Raw genomic sequence first — 19,820 nt, forward strand, 5'->3', positions numbered from 1 at the left:
TTTTTAGCTCGTAAGTAATCAACCCTTTGCCCGTTATTTATCAACGTAAATGTGAAAAGTTACCAACCACAAAAGTTAATTTCATTTAGAATATGTTGGCGAATTTTTTTAGCACGTAAGTAATCAACCCTTTGCCCGTTATTTATCAACGGTAAATGCAAAAAGTTACCAAAACCAAAAGTTAATTTTACTTAAAATGTTAGCGGTTTTTTCATCTCACAAATTATCAACCCTCCGCCTCTTATTTATCAACGACTGATGGCACTTGCCGAGGAATCGTCTTGATGGAGTGTCTTTATTATCTCCGTGAAAAAAACCTAATGGTGACAACTCTGTTACAGATGCATGTAAAATTGATGCATGCTTTGTAGTTTTTTGACACATATCTCATATATTTGCAACATATATGATGTTATATACGTATTTTATATTGATTTTTAGGGATTTACCAATGATCTCCTTTATTTCGGTTATAATCGTGCACGATAGGAAAACTTTATTTTGTTTATTTTTAGGTTTCAGGGACCTAAAAAAGTCAGACGAAGCTAGGATTGTGGGGATGTCAATATTTCGTCAAGAGAAGAATCTGGAGCACTTGGACCTCATGAGATAGGCTAGGAGGGACAAAATAGCCATGGTGGCGCGCTCATCCAGGGGGCGCGCCACCCATGCTCTTTCCTCCTCGACCATCTGTTTCGCTTGATTCTTTCGCCCACGGACTCCATCTGACATAAAAAACCCTATGTAAAGGACTTCCCGAGGCTTCCTCAAGGGGGCGACACTGAAACACCAAAACAGAGCCAAAACCATCGAAGATTAGTGGGGGAAACTCCTCCGGAGCCGCCGCTAGAGGGATCTCCATCTTCTCCAACGTCTCCACCATCATCACCATGATGAAGAGGGAGTAATCCACCTTTGGACTATGGATTTGTGTCAGTAGCTTGATATATTTCTCTCTTGTTCTTCATAGATTTAGTACCATATTAGCTGCCCAACATGATTATGGTCATATATGTAACTCCTATGTGAGGGATCTTATTCTCTGATTTCATATATGAGATTGAAACCTATTATGTGTAAGATGTATTGATAGATGCATATCATGTACCCGTTATTAAGTAATTGTTCTTATCTAACTTCTATGCAAGAGCATGTGTGGGTGTGTACTAGATGGAGTAGCATGGTGGTAGTGATTGAATAGTGACAACAAATTCAATATCGACTTTGGTATTTACATTTCTTTTGTTGCCTCACTAGGGATAAAGTGAATTCATGTGCTACAATTATCATGTGACAGCTTGATAATCTTGTTTGGTCAAGATAGCATATTTGTGATTCAAACATTATGTCAAATTACTTAAGTCTATATTGTATTGATTCTTAATTCAAGATTCTTTGGAGTTCTCCCAGGACGTAAATGCCCATATGAATGCTTATCAAACGCATTTTGAAATTACACCAATATTATGTAATTGATGAATTGTTTGTGTCCACTACAACTTAAAAAGAGAGTAGACAAGTAAACCCATGAATCCCGATCCATTTTAAATCATTATAAACACCTTTCCAACACCATTACCACATTTTATATTACTACTATTTATTAATCCAAAAATAACAAAAATACTTTGTCCACTTACACACACACAAAACCCAAAAACCATTGTCCTTTTACCGTTTTTATTTAGCTAGCTTAGTTTGTTACTTTACTTTACTTTACTTTACTTTACTTTAAGTTATCCTTGTATTTCCTATTACTAATACAAAACCTCGTGCTTACAACCACACGGTGAATTTGGGACACAAGGCAAAAACTTTGTTTTATAGGTTGCTAGAAGAGGGGAAGAAGAATTCAGCTTCTAAGCCAATTTCCTGAGAGTTCGATATAAACCCTCGAGTCACCCTTGTGGTGAAAACACGCTTGCAACAACACTCTACACTTGGAGTCCCAAAGAGTTGGTACACATTGAGTTGTTGCCATCATCAGTACGGTCGGCAGCGCTGAGCCTGGCACCGGTTTGATCTCCATTGGGACCCCGCCGGGCCTAGGGCCGGATCGACCGGCCCGTCGGATCGTAGCCAGGTTTTGGGCCGGTTTGGTCCGTTTTCTGTTGAGCTATGCACATTTGCCTACCAAAACGCTTATGTAAAAAGTCGGGAAAACTAAGTTTTGCCCCAAAATCGTCATACTTTGAGGGGTTGTAAAAGGGGCTTCTTCCCCAAGCTTTGCTAGGGTTCTAGAGCACGTTTTTTACAACCATTGTTGAACCCCTTGAGTTTGCTTCCTCTCTCTTCTCTCATATGATTCTTGCATCTTTTTGAGGGCTTTAAAATAGGAGATTTAGATCTACAACCTTCATCAATATATTCCTCCTATCAATCTATTCCTCCTCTATGTGAGGGGAACACTTGGGATCTAAATATTGGAGTCATTGATTGACCTCCACCATTGTTCTTCCTCTCTAATTCCTCCCTAGCACTTGTTGCTTTCGTGGAATTTGAGTGTGGAGGATTTGATCACCTTTGATGTTTTTGCTTTGCGTCTGTGCATAGTGTTGAGCTCTCCATTACGATTTATTCAACGTATCGTCACCGTTGACGGAAATTCCTTTCTTCCTCATGGGAACAGAGTCAATGGACCATCGATATAGCAACTAATCTATGGATGTAGTGCGAGTGTGTGGAGATACGAACGGAGGAAGAATACATGGAGAGGTCGCTGGAAATATGAGAATAACTGTATGTCGTTGGATGCAATTGGATGGCAGATCGATTCCATACCGGTACATTAACAACTCCAGGCAAGCTGTGCCCCACATATTGATATTGTAATGATAAATAATCTTCTAGCGTGCATGCATCATTGGATTTTTCTGGTTTGCTTTAGGATTTGGATGAGGGGAATCTTTTGCATGCACATGCATGCAATCCCTTGAGACCTCACACTTTCTCCCATCCATTAGTCCACCTATTTTATTCATAAAATTAAATTAGAAGGGTGCGTGTATATCAAAATAATTGTAAAACTAAAAATATTTTTAAAATTGTTTTTATTTAGATGATATCTTTTAAATAGGTCCAAAGTTAGCAAATTTTAAAATCTGAATCCGGAAACATAAGTAAATTCATGATTCACAATGAAACCCGATGAATCAACATTAAAGTGTTCTCTATCTGATGACTATATCAAACGCATCGAACATAAGTTAAAAGGTATGGTGACATACAAAATTCACAAAGTTTGAAACACAATGAAATGAATCGTTTTTATAAACATTTTTTGTGTCATCAAGTTTTGCAAGGTTTTCATCAAGTTTCAAAAGTTGTTTCTTAAATATTATCAAAATATAATAATATTAATCTTGGTTTGAGGCTCTCTTCACTAGGAACTTAGATATTCAAATGTTTTTAAAATTTGTATCTAGTTAAAAATCCACAAAGTATTATAAATTGTAAAAGGAGAGAGTAGGATGACACAACATCTCACAAAAATTAGGGCGCGTTTGGTAACCTGCATGGGATTCCTGCACCACTGCGACAACGAGATGGGCCTCCCTGCGCGTTGCAAACGGGCCATGGGCCATGAAACGCAGATCGTTTGGTATCCTGGGCGACCTTTTGTGCGCCGGAGAAGGAAGCCAGGCCCCATCGTTTGGTTGCCCGTTTCCAGCCCAAGTTGCATGCAGAAAAACATGAATCAGTTGTTTGGTTGCTCAAATCACAGTTCCATATCCATATCACAATTCAAATAGGCTGAGATTACCATGCCATAGCATGTTACATACAATCATACACCACTCAGAAGAACAATATCCTCACGATCACCACGATGAGAAAGGCGATGATGTAATATTTGACCCGACTGCCCCATGATATAGAAGTACTCCTGCCGATATAGGAGCAATCCCATACCAAAATGACAAGATAAATAGACAATGAGCATCTCAGTAATCCTTTTATTTACTATGGGCATAGCTTTTTATTGAAGATGCGTCATAGAATGCTCACTATGGTTCGATGTACATTTCCACCATGAATGATGCATAGCTTAAGTTGGTCGCCCAAGCGTTTCTCTAACATATATACAAACTCCATGGACTTACAAGTTTCCATTTTATTTCACACCGCTAGGAATCCATAAGCAAAAGAACAGGATATCAACTAAATAGGAATAAGTGCAATACTGAAAGTGTTCCCCATGAAAGCATGGTTGTGCTAACTCCCAACTCGTAATTTGCAAGCATATAATCTTCATAAGATAGGCACAATGGTTCAAGTTTATTAAGTGCAAGAAAGTAAATGTGCCATCAAGTTCGTGAGAGCTTTACTAACTAATTTTCTCATGACAAAATTTAATTTGGAAGATATATAAAAACATGATGAATATACTTAGAATAGCAATGATGCTAATAGGTAGATATAGTGGACATGATTGTCAAACTTGGTTTTTGGTCGTTGGATGCACGAGTGGAGCTCATACTTAGTACAGACAAAGGCTAGCAAAAGACTGGAAGCGACCAACTAAGAGAGCAATAATGGCCATAATCATGCATAGCGATAAAACATTATTAATCAAAGCATAAAGTGATATTACAAGTCAAAAATTAAATGATCATAGAGGCTTTAGTTGACTGGTTTGTAGCCATAATATGGTATAAGCATGTGCCAATTCAACCCAATAAAGCATCAAAGGAGAATACCACAATATTATGCTTTGTATGATGAAAATAAAACATGATTTTTTCAATGGCACATTATGCACTCTCAGCTATTTGAGACAAGTCATACTACAACAATAAATACTAAGCATATGATAAGAATAACATCCAACATGACATGCCAAAGTCTATGCCACAGTCTAGACAAGCTTTCTTTTGCATCACTATAAGCATGAAACATTTTACTCGTCTCTAACATCAATCAACTTATTTGAAACAATTCTCATAGATAATAATCAATAAAGACCAGAGAGCTAATCATACATAAATAAATAAAACTAACAAGCTCTGAACAAAATAAGAGTGAAAGAACAAGAGCTAAATGCAGTACTAGCAAAAGGGAACACTCGCAGAACAGTAAGAGTGAAAACTAGAGTGTTCTATGCAATGAAAACGGAGTGTGTCTCTCTCCGACACAAGAATTCTAGGATCCAACCATATGCTACAGCAAACAAAACAAAACAAAACAAAGAAAGCTCCAAAAACAACACATAGCATATGAAGCAATAAAAATATAGCGCATAGAACGAAGACCTGATGCTTTGTTGATGAAGAGGGGATGCCTGAGATTTTGTCCATTCTTCATTACATTACATCATTCTTCTCTCCCTACACTTGAAAACTTTCTTCATACAAAACTTCACACAATTGTCATTAGGCATTAGTACAATCAAAATAACAAATTCACTTGGTACAGTTATAACATATGTCAAACATCCATTAAAACATTAGCTACTGTAGCAATATCTTAAAAAGCTCATTTTCTCACAAAATAACTAAAAAATAAAATGATTAAGAGGCAAATGCAAATAGTGGCAGAAATCTGTCAAAACAGAACATCAGGTAAAGATCGATTTTTTAGAAAATCTTCTGTTGCTCAGATCAAAAAGTGTTAAACTAACGAAAGTTAGATAATAACCTGGGACATATGCAGAAAAAGTTTCAGCTCCAAATTACGTTCTGTCTGAGAATACGAATTTTTATGGTGACAACATAGAATCTGTTTCAGAACAGCAACTTCCCCAAATTTTACTTTCTTCATATTAGAGACTATTCTTGGCAAAAAAAAAAAGAAATAAAAATGATAAGGAGAGGTTATTACAGAGGTAATAACTTTCAAGACTCAAAAAAATAAAATTATAGAAATTCCCAACAGTGCTTTTCTTTAACGCCTTTCAGCTAGACACGGTAATTTCAGAAGATGCTCGCATAAAAAATATGAATTGAAGCAAAAGAGAGCATCAAGAAGCAAATATGAAACACATTCAAGTATAACCCACTTCCTATGCATAGGGATTTTTGACACTAATAAATCCACAAAGAACAAAGTCACAAGCATAGGAAGATAAAACAAGAGTAACTTTAAAACTTTCAGCATATAGAGAGATGTTTTAGTACCATGAAAACTTCTACAACCATATTTTCCTCTCTCATAATAACTTTCAGTAGCATCATGAATAAACTCAACAATATAACTCTCACATAAAACATTCTTAACATGAGCCACATGCATAAAATAATTACTACTCCCAACATAAGCATAGCCATTCTTATTAATTGTAGTGGGAGCAAATCTAAAAAATAGCTATCATTATTATTCTCATCACCATAATCATCAAATATAGGTGGCATATTGTAATCATAGTTAATTTTCTCCTCAATAGTAGGTGGACTGAAAATAACATAATCATCATTGTAATCATCATATATTGGAGGCATAGTATCATCATAGCAAATTTCCTCCTCAAAAGCTGGAGAACTAAAAAGATCATTTTCATAAAAACTAGCTTCCCCAAGCTTAGACTTTTCCATAGCATTAACAATAATGGTGTTCAAAGAATTCATACTAATAACATTGCTACCAGCATGCAAATAAACTTCCATAGGTTTTTTAATTTTCTCTTCCAACACCTCATGTCCTAACTCAAGATAAATATTATAAATCTCTCTAATTTTTTGTTGTTGTTTTCCATTAAGCCTAACTAGTGAAAATAAAATAACAAGAAACAAAAAGATATAATTGCAGAATCTAAAGGAAATAACTTCGAGCACTCACCATCAACTAAAAAAATTAGTAGCCAGAGTATGTGAGTACCTTTTACCTTACCTCCCCGGCAACGGCGCCAAAAAAAAGTTTGATGTGTACGCACGCTTCTATTTTTGTATACAATGTTGGGCCTCCAAGTGCAGAGATTTGTAGAACAGTAGCAAATTTTCCTTAAGTGGATCACCCAAGGTTTATCGAACTCAGGGAGGTAGAGGTCAAAGATATCCCTCTCAAGCAACCCTAAAATTACGATACAAGAAATCTCTTGTCTCACCAACACACCCAATACACTTGTCAGGTGTATAGGTGCACTAGTTCGGCGAAGAGATAATGAAATACAAGTAATATGGATGATTATGAGTGGTAATTGCAATCTGAAATAAAAATGGCAGCAAAAAAACATGTAGCAGAACTGGTTGTAAACGATGTTTCAATGCTTGGAAACAAGGCCTAGGGATCATACTTTCACTAGTGGACACTCTCAACAATGATACCATAATTGAATACATAGATATTATCACTTCACTATGCTACTCTGAACCACTCTTCGGTTTGATAATAAACACAAATTCACTGCGTAGGTCTGCATAAGCATTCCTTAAAGTTCGCATTCCCAATCTATGGACACCCCACGCTGTCACTTTGAGCATACAAAGATGATACTAACTAGACACCACAATTCATAAGTATTTATGTAAATTAAGATTAAGAAACAAACACGGTGTGCACACTGTCACCTTTACACCGTTGGACAAGGTGTCCCCAAAGATCACATAATAAAACTACTTGAGTAGCACAATAGTTGAAGAATAACATCTACTTATTCAACTAGATTACAAAGCTCATGATCACATAAAGATCATACATGGAGAGATAGATAGACCACATAGCTACCGGTAAAGCCCTCAGCCTCGGGGGAGAACTACTCACTCCTCGTCGTGGGAGTCAGCAATTCCCCGGCCTCCGCCTCGGCGATGGAGATGACGGTGGAGTCGATGGAGACGGCTCCGAGGGCAATTTCCCGTCCCGACAGGGTGCCGGAACAGAGACTTCTGTCACCTAGATCTTGTCTTCGGCGGCGGTGGAGCTACAAAACTTTTCGTGGGCAGAGGCTTATTGATTTAGGGTTCACGCATCAGGAGGCTTCTTATATGCGGAAGGGCAACGTCGGTGGAGGCCAAGGGGGGCCACACCACCCCTAGGCGCGGGCCAAGGCCAGGCTGCTGATACATCCAAAACGTATCTACTTTCTCGAACACGTTTGATGTTGTTTGCCCTATATCTTGTGTGTTTTGAATACAACTAACGCTGTTTTCAGCAGAATTTCTCTGGTGTCTTGTTTTTGTGCAGAAATCCAACTTTCGGGAAAATTCCCGGAAAATATAGAAAAACTAATATTTCACCTGAAGACTCTCGTAGCGAGAAGACGAGACGGAGGGGGGGGCACGAGGGGCCGACACCCACCCTTAGCGTGGACCAGGCCTTGGTCGCGCAAAGGGGTGGTCTGGCCGCCTCAGCCACCCCTTCGACCTCTCCTTCACACTATAAGAAGCCCCTGGACCTAAAAACAGAGGGGGGTTTGATGTTTTTCCAAAAAGAGTTTCGCTGCTCCGCCGCCACCAGAAACCCCAATCCGGGAACCAGAAGTTCCGTTCTGGCACCCTGCCGGGACGGGGATTTGGAGGATATTATCGCGATCGCCATCACCGATGCCTCTCCATCAACCATCCATGATTCCCCATCCATGTGTGATTAATTCCCACTGTAGGATGTAGGGGATGGTAAGGATTGGATGAGATTGGTCATGTAATATCTATAAGATTGTTATGGGCATAGTGCCTAGTATCTGTTGTTAGTATTTTTGACATTGTTGCAACTTGCTATGCGTAATGCTTGTCACTTTGGGCCCGAGTGCCATGATCTCAGATCTGAACATGTTATTGATTCATGAGGATAATTATGGTTTTTTATCATATCTGTAAGTTGTGTATACACACATTGTTATCCAGAATCCGAGGCCCAAATTGACTTTAAATTGGGATAACCGGAGGGGGTGGCTATGATGTGAGGATCACATGTGTTCACGGAGTGTTAATGCTTTGCTCCGGTACTCTATTAAAAGGAGTACCTTAATTACCAGTAGTTTCCCTAGAGACCCCGCTGCAACGGGCTGGTAGGATAAAAGATGTCGTGCAAGTTTCTCATTGCTAGCACGCACGACTAAATAGGAACACATACCTATGGATATATTACACTAGGATGCTTTTATCATTATTATTTGCAATGCCTATGTCTTGCTATTATATGGACTCTCTCATTCATGCAACGCCCGTTCATCCATCCATGTGCCTACAATATTTTAATCATGTTGTCTACTGCAATCATCGCTACTACTGTTACTTCGCTACTCCCACTGCCATAAAAATGTTACTACTGATAAACTGTTGCGAGCAAGTCTATTTTTAGGTGCAGATGAATTGGCAACTCATCTGTTAAAGCTTATAAATATTCTTTGTCTTCCCTTGTGTCGAATCAATATATTTGAGTTTTACTTCCCTCGAAGACTGTTACGATCCCCTATACTTGTGGGTCATCAAGACTATTTTCTGGTGTCGAATCAAATTATTTGAAATAGCTCTTAGAGATGAAATACATTATGGACTGTTGTGGGTATACTTTATGGGTATATCAACGGCATGGCCTAGATCCGGCAAGCCCGGGTGGCCCATAGTTGGTGGTGAGGCATGTGGCCCATCGGGCGGCCCAGTTGCTGTAGATCATGAAGGATGAAGTCCAGCCCAGGAACAGGAAGCCGGATCTCAACCGACCTACGAAGGAGGCCGGATCCGTGACAGCCCATGAAGTATCCGGATCCAGCACGTACTTGGAGGAAGGCGGATCCTTGACATACACGGCAAGACATTGTACCGTAGTTAGGCAACTTGTATTCCGGCTAGGACTCTTCATGTAAACCCTAGATCCGAGCGCCTATATAAGCCGGATCCTGGGAGCCCTAGAGGCACAACCACAACTCATTGTAACAACGCGAAAGAAGATAATTCCAGACAAGCAGCAGTAGGCCCTGTCTTCGTGCAGGTGTTCCGAAGCTGGGTAACTCGCGTACCACCGTCCCGAGAGCACTCCGCCCTATGGACCCTACTTCTTCTCCCCCTCGTGAGGATCCCTCCTCCGGGGTACCGTCGATTAGGCAACGACAGTTGGCGCCTGATACGTCTCCGACGTATCGATAATTTCTTATGTTCCATGCCACATTATTGATGTTATCTACATGTTTTATGCACACTTTATGTCATATTCGTGCATTTTCTGGAACTAACCTATTAACAAGATGCCGAAGTGCCGCTTCTCGTTTTCTCGCTGTTTTTGGTTTCGTAAATCCTAGTAACGAAATATTCTCGGAATCGGACGAAATCAACGCCCAGGTTCCTATTTTGCCCGAAAGCATCCAGAACACCCGAGAGCCGCCGTAGGGAAGCCCCCGGGGGCCCCACACTACACCCTGGCGCGGCCAGAGGGGGGGCCGCGCCGCCCTATGGTGTGGTGGCCCCAGGCCCCCTCCGAGGCTGCCCTTCCGCCTATTTAAAGCCTCTGTCGCGAAAACCCTATCACGATCGACGAAACCCACAGAAACCTTCCAGAGCCGCCGCCATCGCGAAGCCAAGATCTGGGGGACAGGAGTCTCTGTTCCGGCACGCTGCCGGGACGGGGAAGTGCCCCCGGAAGGCTTCTCCATCGACACCGCTGCCATCTCCACCGCCATCTTCATCACCGCTGCTGTCTCCCATGAGGAGGGAGTAGTTCTCCATCGAGGCTCGGGGCTGTACCGGTAGCTATGTGGTTAATCTCTCTCCTATGTACTTCAATACAATGATCTCATGAGCTGCTTTACATGATTGAGATCCATATGATGAGCTTTGTATCACTACTAGTTGTGTGCTACTCATGTGATGTTATTAAAGTAGTCTATTCCTCCTGCATGGTGTAAAGGTGACTAGTGTGTGCACCATGTGGTTCTTGTCGTAGGCTATGATCATGATCTCTTGTAGATTGTGGAGTTAATTATCATTATGATAGTATTGATGTGATCTATTCCTCCTTCATAGCGTAATGTGGACAGTGTGTGCACTATGTTAGTTCTTGGTTTATTTTGCAATGATCTATTATGCTCTAAGGTTATTTAAATATGAACATTATTGTGGAGCTTGTTAACTCCGGCATTGAGGGTTCGTGTAATCCTACGCAATGTGTTCATCATCCAACAAAAGAGTGTATGTAGCACATATGAGAAAGAGTTATTTATTATGCGATCAATGTTGAGAGTGTCCACTAGTGAAAGTGTAATCCCTAGGCCTTGTTCCTAAATATCGCTATCGCTGCTTGTTTACTTGTTTTACTGCGTTACTACTGTCGCAATACTACCACCATCAACTACACGCCAGCAAGCTATTTTCTGGCACCGTTGCTACTGCTCATATATATTCATACCACCTGTATTTCACTATCTCTTCGCCGAACTAGTGCACCTATTAGGTGTGTTGGGGACACAAGAGACTTCTTGCTTTGTGGTTGCAGGGTTGCATGAGAGGGATATCTTTGACCTCTTCCTCCCTGAGTTCGATAAACCTTGGGTGATCCACTTAAGGGAAAACTTGCTGCTGTTCTACAAACCTCTGCTCTTGGAGGCCCAACACTGTCTACAGGAAAAGGAGGGGGCGTAGACATCAAGCTATTTTCTGGCGCCGTTGCCGGGGAGGAAAGGTAAAAGGTACTCACATTCCGGATCTCGGCTACTAAGCTATTTTCCGGCGCCGTTGTAAGTACTCGAAGCTATTTCCTTTAGATCCTGCAATTGCAACTTTTTGTTTCTTGTTTACACTAGTTAGGCATAATGGAAAATAACAAAAATATGAGAGATCTTTATGAACTCTATCTTGAATTAGGACATGATGTGTTTGAAGAGAGAATTAAAAACCCATGGAACTTTATATGCATGCTAATGGGAATGTTATTAATATGAATGCTTTGAACACTATTGTTGCTAATGCTATGGAAAATTCTAAGCTTGGGGAAGCTGGTTTTGATGAGCTTGATCTTTTTAGTCCCCCAAGCATTGAGGAGAAAATTTACTTTGATGATACTTTGCCTCCTATTTATGATGATTATAATAATTGTAGTCTTTTGTTGCCACCTGTTATGGAGGATAAATTTGATTATGATTACAATATGCCTCCTATATTTGATGATGAGAATAATAATGATAGCTACTTTGTTGAATTTGCTCCCATAACAACTAATAAAATTGATTATGCTTATGTGGAAAGTAATAATTTTATGCATGAGACTCATGATAAGAATGCTTTATGTGATAGTTATATTGTTGAGTTTGCTCATGTTGCTACTGAAAGTTATTATGAGAGAGGAAAATATGGTTGTAGAAATTTTCATGTTACTAAAACACCTCTCTATGTGCTGAAATTTTTGAAGCTACACTTGTTTTATCTTCCTATGCTTGTTACTTTGCTCTTCATGAACTTGTTTATTTACAAGATTCCTCTTCATAGGAAGCATGTTAGGCTTAAATGTGTTTCTAATTTGCCTCTTGATGCTCTCTTTTGCTTCAACTACTATTTCGTGCGAGTGCATCATTAAAACTGCTGAGCCCATCTTAATGGCTATAAAGAAAGAACTTCTTGGGAGATAACCCATGTGTTATTTTGCTACAGTACTTTATTTTATATTTGTGTCTTGGAAGTTGTTACTACTGTAGCAACCTCTCCTTATCTTAATTTTGTTGCATTGTTGTGCCAAGTAAAGTCTTTGATAGTAAGGTTCATACTAGATTTGGATTACTGCGTAGAAACAGATTTCTTGCTGTCACGAATCTGGGCCTAATTCTCTGTAGGTAACTCAGAAAATTATGCCAATTTACGTGAGTGATCCTCAGATATGTACGCAACTTTCATTCAATTTGGGCATTTTCATCTGAGCAAGTCTGGTGCCATTTTAAAATTCGTCTTTACGGACTGTTCTGTTTTGACAGATTCTGCCTTTTATTTCGCATTGCTTCTTTCGCTGTGTTGGGTGGATTTCTTTGTTCCATTACCTTCCAGTAGCTTTGGGCAATGTCCAGAAGTGTTAAGAACGATTGTGTCACCTCTGAACATGTGAGTTTTTGATTATGCACTAACCCTCTAATGAGTTTGCTTTGAGTTTGGTGTGGAGGAAGTTTTCAAGGGTCAAGAGAGGAGGATGATATACTATGATCAAGAAGAGTGAAAAGTCTAAGCTTGGGGATGCCCCGGTGGTTCATCCCTGCATATTTCAAGAAGACTCAAGCATCTAAGCTTGGGGATGCCCAAGGCATCCCCTTCTTCATCGACACATTATCAGGTTCCTTCTCTTGAAACTATATTTTTATTCGGTCACATCTTATGTACTTTACTTGGAGCGTTTGTTTGTTTTTGTTTTTGTTTGAATAAATGCTTGTGTGGGAGAGAGACACGCTCCGCTGGTTCGTATGAACACATGTGTTCTTAGCTTTTAGTATTCATGGCGAAGGTTGAAACTGCTTCGTTAATTGTTATATAGTTGGAAACGGGAAATGCTACATGTAGTAATTGGTAAAATGTCTTGGATAATGTGATACTTGGCAATTGTTGTGCTCATGTTTAAGCTCTTGCATCATATACTTTGCACCCATTAATGAAGAAATACATAGAGCATGCTAAAATTTGGTTTGCATATTTGGTCTCTCTAAAGTCTAGATAATTTCTAGTATTGAGTTTGAACAACAAGGAAGACGGTGTAGAGTCTTATAATGTTTACAATATGTCTTTTATGTAAGTTTTGCTGCACCGCTTCATACTTGTGTTTGTTTCAAATAGCCTTGCTAGCCTAAACCTTGTATCGAGAGGGATTACTTCTCATGCATCCAAAATCTTTGAGCCAACCACTATGCCATTTTGTGTCCACCATACCTACCTACTACATGGTATTTCTCCCCATTCCAAAGTAAATTGCTTGAGTGCTACCTTTAAATTTCCATCATTCGCCTTTGCAATATATAGCTCATGGGACAAAATAGCCTTAAAAACTATTGTGGTGTTGAATATGTACTTATGCACTTTATCTCTTATTAAGTTGCTTGTTGTGCGATAACCATGTTCCCCGGGGACGCCATCAACTACTCTTTGTTGAATATCATGTGAGTTGCTATGCATGTCCGTCTTGTCTGAAGTAAGAGAGATCTACCACTTTAATGGTTAGAGCATGCATATTGTTAGAGAAGAACATTGGGCCGCTAACTAAAGCCATGAATCATGGTGGAAGTTTCAGTTTTGGACATATATCCTCAATCTCATATGAGAACACTAATTGTTGCTACATGCTTATGCATTAAAGAGGAGTCCATTATCTGTTGTCCATGTTGTCCCGGTATGGATGTCTAAGTTGAGAATAATCAAAAGCGAGAAATCCAAAATGCGAGCTTTCTCCTTAGACCTTTGTACAGGCGGCATGGAGGTACCCCTTTGTGACACTTGGTTAAAACATGTGTATTGTGATGATCCGGTAGTCTAAGCTAATTAGGACAAGGTGCGGGCACTATTAGTATACTATGCATGAGGCTTGCAACTTGTAAGATATAATTTACATGATACATATGCTTTATTACTACCGTTGACAAAATTGTTTCATGTTTTCAAAATCAAAGCTCTAGCACAAATATAGCAATCGATGCTCTTCCTCTATGGAGGACCATTCTTTTACTTTCATTGTTGAGTCAGTTCACCTATTTCTCTCCACCTCAAGAAGCAAACACTTGTGTCAACTGTCCATTGATTCCTACATACTTGCATATTGCACTTATTATATTAATCTATGTTGACAACTATCCATGAGATATACATGTTACGAGTTGAAAGCAACCACTGAAACTTCATCTTCCTTTATGTTGCTTCAGTACCTCTACTTTGAATTATTGCTTTATGAGTTAACTCTTATGCAAGACTCATTGATGCTTGTCTTGAAGTACTATTCATGAAAAGTCTTTGCTATATGATTCACTTGTTTACTCATGTCATTACCATTGTTTTGATCGCTGCATTCATTACATATGTTTACAATATGATCAAGTTTATGATGGCATATCAGTCCAGAAATTATCTTTGTTATCGTTTTACCTGCTCGGGACGAGCAAAACTAAGCTTGGGGATGCTGATACGTCTCCGACGTATCGATAATTTCTTATGTTCCATGCCACATTATTGATGTTATCTACATGTTTTATGCACACTTTATGTCATATTCGTGCATTTTCTGGAACTAACCTATTAACAAGATGCCGAAGTGCCAGTTCCTGTTTTCTGCTGTTTTTGGTTTCAGAAATCCTAGTAACGAAATATTCTCGGAATCGGACGAAATCAACGCCCAGGTTCCTATTTTGCCCGGAAGCATCCAGAACACCCGAGAGCCGCCAGAGGGAAGCCCTGGGGGCCCCACACTACACCCTGGCGTGGCCAGAGGGGGGGCCACGCCGCCCTATGGTGTGGTGGCCCCAGGCCCCCTCCGAGGCTGCCCTTCCGCCTATTTAAAGCCTCTGTCGCGAAAACCCTATCACGATCGACGAAACCCACAGAAACCTTCCAGAGCCGCCGCCATCGCGAAGCCAAGATCTGGGGGACAGGAGTCTCTGTTCCGGCACGCTGCCGGGACGGGGAAGTGCCCCCGGAAGGCTTCTCCATCGACACCGCTGCCATCTCCACCGCCATCTTCATCACCGCTGCTGTCTCCCATGAGGAGGGAGTAGTTCTCCATCGAGACTCGGGGCTGTACCGGTAGCTATGTGGTTAATCTCTCTCCTATGTACTTCAATACAATGATCTCATGAGCTGCTTTACATGATTGAGATCCATATGATGAGCTTTGTATCGCTACTAGTTGTGTGCTACTCATGTGATGTTATTAAAGTAGTCTATTCCTCCTGCATGGTGTAAAGGTGACTAGTGTGTGCACCATGTGGTTCTTGTCGTAGGCTATGATCATGATCTCTTGTAGATTGTGGAGTTAATTATCATTATGATAGTATTGATGTGATCTATTCCTCCTTCATAGCGTAATGTGGACAGTGTGTGCACTATGTTAGTTCTTGGTTTATTTTGCAATGATCTATTATGCTCTAAGGTTATTTAAATATGAACATTATTGTGGAGCTTGTTAACTCCGGCATTGAGGGTTCGTGTAATCCTACGCAATGTGTTCATCATCCAACAAAAGAGTGTATGTAGCACATATGAGAAAGAGTTATTTATTATGCGATCAATGTTGAGAGTGTCCACTAGTGAAAGTGTAATCCCTAGGCCTTGTTCCTAAATACTGCTATCGCTGCTTGTTTACTGTTTTACTGCGTTACTACTGCTGCAATACTACCACCATCAACTACACGCCAGCAAGCTATTTTCTGGCACCGTTGCTACTGCTCATATATATTCATACCACCTGTATTTCACTATCTCTTCGCCGAACTAGTGCATCTATTAGGTGTGTTGGGGACACAAGAGACTTCTTGCTTTGTGGTTGCAGGGTTGCATGAGAGGGATATCTTTGACCTCTTCCTCCCTGAGTTCGATAAACCTTGGGTGATCCACTTAAGGGAAAACTTACTGCTGTTCTACAAACCTCTGCTCTTGGAGGCCCAACACTGTCTACAGGAAAAGGAGGGGGCGTAGACATCAAGCTATTTTCTGGCGCCGTTGCCGGGGAGGAAAGGTAAAAGGTACTCACATTCCGGATCTCGGCTACTAAGCTATTTTCCGGCGCCGTTGTAAGTACTCGAAGCTATTTCCTTTAGATCCTGCAATTGCAACTTTTTGTTTCTTGTTTACACTAGTTAGGCATAATGGAAAATAACAAAAATATGAGAGATCTTTATGAACTCTATCTTGAATTAGGACATGATGTGTTTGAAGAGAGAATTAAAAAACCCATGGAACTTTATATGCATGCTAATGGGAATGTTATTAATATGAATGCTTTGAACACTATTGTTGCTAATGCTATGGAAAATTCTAAGCTTGGGGAAGCTGGTTTTGATGAGCTTGATCTTTTTAGTCCCCCAAGCATTGAGGAGAAAATTTACTTTGATGATACTTTGCCTCCTATTTATGATGATTATAATAATTGTAGTCTTTTGTTGCCACCTGTTATGGAGGATAAATTTGATTATGATTACAATATGCCTCCTATATTTGATGATGAGAATAATAATGATAGCTACTTTGTTGAATTTGCTCCCATAACAACTAATAAAATTGATTATGCTTATGTGGAAAGTAATAATTTTATGCATGAGACTCATGATAAGAATGCTTTATGTGATAGTTATATTGTTGAGTTTGCTCATGTTGCTACTGAAAGTTATTATGAGAGAGGAAAATATGGTTGTAGAAATTTTCATGTTACTAAAACACCTCTCTATGTGCTGAAATTTTTGAAGCTACACTTGTTTTATCTTCCTATGCTTGTTACTTTGCTCTTCATGAACTTGTTTATTTACAAGATTCCTCTTCATAGGAAGCATGTTAGGCTTAAATGTGTTTCTAATTTGCCTCTTGATGCTCTCTTTTGCTTCAACTACTATTTCGTGCGAGTGCATCATTAAAACTGCTGAGCCCATCTTAATGGCTATAAAGAAAGAACTTCTTGGGAGATAACCCATGTGTTATTTTGCTACAGTACTTTATTTTATATTTGTGTCTTGGAAGTTGTTACTACTGTAGCAACCTCTCCTTATCTTAATTTTGTTGCATTGTTGTGCCAAGTAAAGTCTTTGATAGTAAGGTTCATACTAGATTTGGATTACTGCGCAGAAACAGATTTCTTGCTGTCACGAATCTGGGCCTAATTCTCTGTAGGTAACTCAGAAAATTATGCCAATTTACGTGAGTGATCCTCAGATATGTACGCAACTTTCATTCAATTTGGGCATTTTCATCTGAGCAAGTCTGGTGCCATTTTAAAATTCGTCTTTACGGACTGTTCTGTTTTGACAGATTCTGCCTTTTATTTCGCATTGCTTCTTTCGCTGTGTTGGGTGGATTTCTTTGTTCCATTACCTTCCAGTAGCTTTGGGCAATGTCCAGAAGTGTTAAGAACGATTGTGTCACCTCTGAACATGTGAGTTTTTGATTATGCACTAACCCTCTAATGAGTTTGCTTTGAGTTTGGTGTGGAGGAAGTTTTCAAGGGTCAAGAGAGGAGGATGATATACTATGATCAAGAAGAGTGAAAAGTCTAAGCTTGGGGATGCCCCGGTGGTTCATCCCTGCATATTTCAAGAAGACTCAAGCATCTAAGCTTGGGGATGCCCAAGGCATCCCCTTCTTCATCGACACATTATCAGGTTCCTTCTCTTGAAACTATATTTTTATTCGGTCACATCTTATGTACTTTACTTGGAGCGTTTGTTTGTTTTTGTTTTTGTTTGAATAAATGCTTGTGTGGGAGAGAGACACGCTCCGCTGGTTCGTATGAACACATGTGTTCTTAGCTTTTAGTATTCATGGCGAAGGTTGAAACTGCTTCGTTAATTGTTATATAGTTGGAAACGGGAAATGCTACATGTAGTAATTGGTAAAATGTCTTGGATAATGTGATACTTGGCAATTGTTGTGCTCATGTTTAAGCTCTTGCATCATATACTTTGCACCCATTAATGAAGAAATACATAGAGCATGCTAAAATTTGGTTTGCATATTTGGTCTCTCTAAAGTCTAGATAATTTCTAGTATTGAGTTTGAACAACAAGGAAGACGGTGTAGAGTCTTATAATGTTTACAATATGTCTTTTATGTAAGTTTTGCTGCACCGCTTCATACTTGTGTTTGTTTCAAATAGCCTTGCTAGCCTAAACCTTGTATCGAGAGGGATTACTTCTCATGCATCCAAAATCTTTGAGCCAACCACTATGCCATTTTGTGTCCACCATACCTACCTACTACATGGTATTTCTCCGCCATTCCAAAGTAAATTGCTTGAGTGCTACCTTTAAATTTCCATCATTCGCCTTTGCAATATATAGCTCATGGGACAAAATAGCCTTAAAAACTATTGTGGTGTTGAATATGTACTTATGCACTTTATCTCTTATTAAGTTGCTTGTTGTGCGATAACCATGTTCCTGGGGACGCCATCAACTACTCTTTGTTGAATATCATGTGAGTTGCTATGCATGTCCGTCTTGTCTGAAGTAAGAGAGATCTACCACTTTAATGGTTAGAGCATGCATATTGTTAGAGAAGAACATTGGGCCGCTAACTAAAGCCATGAATCATGGTGGAAGTTTCAGTTTTGGACATATATCCTCAATCTCATATGAGAACACTAATTGTTGCTACATGCTTATGCATTAAAGAGGAGTCCATTATCTGTTGTCCATGTTATCCCGGTATGGATGTCTAAGTTGAGAATAATCAAAAGCGAGAAATCCAAAATGCGAGCTTTCTCCTTAGACCTTTGTACAGGCGGCATGGAGGTACCCCTTTGTGACACTTGGTTAAAACATGTGTATTGTGATGATCCGGTAGTCTAAGCTAATTAGGACAAGGTGCGGGCACTATTAGTATACTATGCATGAGGCTTGCAACTTGTAAGATATAATTTACATGATACATATGCTTTATTACTACCGTTGACAAAATTGTTTCATGTTTTCAAAATCAAAGCTCTAGCACAAATATAGCAATCGATGCTCTTCCTCTATGGAGGACCATTCTTTTACTTTCATTGTTGAGTCAGTTCACCTATTTCTCTCCACCTCAAGAAGCAAACACTTGTGTGAACTGTGCATTGATTCCTACATACTTGCATATTGCACTTATTATATTAATCTATGTTGACAACTATCCATGAGATATACATGTTACGAGTTGAAAGCAACCGCTGAAACTTCATCTTCCTTTATGTTGCTTCAGTACCTCTACTTTGAATTATTGCTTTATGAGTTAACTCTTATGCAAGACTCATTGATGCTTGTCTTG

Source organism: Lolium perenne, chromosome 7, assembly GCF_019359855.2.
Source record: "Lolium perenne isolate Kyuss_39 chromosome 7, Kyuss_2.0, whole genome shotgun sequence".
NCBI lineage: Eukaryota > Viridiplantae > Streptophyta > Magnoliopsida > Poales > Poaceae > Lolium > Lolium perenne.